We start from the raw sequence: 2,265 nt of genomic DNA, 5'->3' as shown, positions 1-2,265 counted from the left end.
TCTGAGTTCTTCTCCACCGCTGCAAAATATTAAAGTTTACAGTAAAGTATGCTAATTCAAATGAGCTAAAAGTGCTTTTTGTTGCCAATACTAGAACTTTAAGTAAAATTTTTAATGCATGACCTTTACTTATACTTAATTAAAAGATCTGAACATTTCATTTACCTCAATGTCACAGCTGAAATAACTGTAGAATGATATAATTAATCAAAATTAACCAAAATAAGTGAAACTTATTGTTGAGCTATTTTTTTCTTAAACTCTGTGGTTTTGTTTTGTTCTTTTTACCTTGATAGGATCAACTGTGGCCCTAGGGGCCTCTTTAGGAGCATGTTCAGACAGACACTGTTGCTAAAACCGCAGGACAGTTTTCTGCCTTCTTGTTCCTCACCTGGACCAAACTCCAAAGTAATAGTGAAAAGTGTCTTTAAATATATGACTTGCACATGCTGATTCCTTACTTTTCCATGGTTATGCATTGGATAAAATGTCTAAATGTAATACTTTGTAATTTCTGTAATACTTGCAATCTTTTAAGGATCTCAACATTAGCGAAGGCCTGACAGAGCTGACCGACTTTCATGACTGGATGTTGTAAGAAATAAAGAATTTTGTAGTTATCTCACCTCCTCTGTGACTAATGTTCATTTCATAATCATCCTTACTCCCTGAAGTCAGGCAGCACAAGTTAAGTGACAATATGCAAATATTACAGGGCCATTTTGTGGGTGAGGTAGATATACAACAGTGTATTCCAACTCCTCCAGGCACCACTACACCACCGGACACAAGTCAGCACCAAGTGTAAACTCAATGTGACGTCGCCCATTGGTTTTGAAGGTGAAGACGACATAAAACTAGTGATTGAGACCATAAATGTGTCAGGAAATCAAGTGAAAAGTAGAGTCATTTTATCATCAGGTTGAATACAATCAGACATCTTTCTGGAGCCAGTTCAGGGCTCGAACCTGCGAGCATTTGGTTGTAGCATTACAATGACAAAGTGCCTTTTGTTGTTAATACTAGTTCTTTAAGTCAGTTTTTTAATGCATGACCTTTACTTATACAGAGTACTTTTACAAAGTGATTAAAAGATCGGAACACTTATATAGTGTAGTGTGTATAGTGTTAAAATGTTGCAAATATTCTTTCATGTTTTCAGAAATGAACATAGAAAACTCCCAAATGCCTTCAGTCCATTTATCAATTAATATAGTTGCTTATCTTTTAACCTCAATGTCACTGCTGAAATAACTACAGGCTGGTTCAACTGTGGCCCTACGGCCTCTTCCAGAGCATGTTCAGACAGACACTGGTGGTAATAACTAGGACCTGAGTTGAGCGAGGTCTAATTATCTTTCCTCAGGGCACTTTTAAAATATAGGCGCAAGTGGACTTGGAAGGCTCTCACTGACATTGTTAAGATGCCACAAAGGTTGACTTGCAACGTGACGGATCATGCTGATGAAATGTAGTGCATTATGATTAGATAACAATATAATCCAACTGTTCCTCCTTTCACTTAACCAGTTGGCTCTGATTGTTGTGTATAGTTACAGTGTTCTTGTTGCTCACCTGGACTATCCAAACTAATAGTGAAAAGTGTCTTTAAATATATGACTTGCACACTGATTCCTTACTTTTACATAGTTATGCATTGGATAAGATTTCCCAATGCATTATAATCATAGATTCTCAAGGTGCAGTCTTGTGCAGACGCTAACTCTGCTTCTCTTTTTGACATCGCTATGTGGCATTAATCACCCCTCATACTCTCAGGCATACCTAAGAGGGCCAAGGCGTGTTTGGGCACATCAGGCCAAACCCAGAATTCTGTGGTAGGCAGACTTATTGCACTCCCCAGCTGTGGTTACACACCTCAGCCTTTTTCCATCCGCTTCATATCTGAGCTGCATATTGTAGTGTCGTCAGTAAATGGTGGCGGGATCGTGCTGAGTGAGATTATCGATGACAAAACACAATTATGTGCTGTTATAATGCCCATTATCTACAGGTTTGTAAATTATACTCCACTCACTAATCACAATTCATTTCAAGCAGCTCGAATAAAAACACTAAATGTAATTTCTGTCATTTCCTTCATGTAAATCTTGGTGAGTTTATTCCACAGGTTTCAAATGCAACCAAGACTGGAGGCCAGATGTTTTATACTTTGCTCAATACTTCTTCAGGCCTATAGAGAGCAGCAAACTCCCCTGGACAGCTCAAGTATGATCAAACAACACCCAAACACTGAGGCCAACG

This window comes from Dicentrarchus labrax, unplaced genomic scaffold, assembly GCF_905237075.1.
Source record: "Dicentrarchus labrax unplaced genomic scaffold, dlabrax2021, whole genome shotgun sequence".
In the NCBI taxonomy this organism is placed as follows: Eukaryota; Metazoa; Chordata; class Actinopteri; family Moronidae; genus Dicentrarchus; species Dicentrarchus labrax.
The sequence above is the reverse complement of the archived record's forward strand: the minus strand, read 5'-3'. Positions refer to the sequence as shown.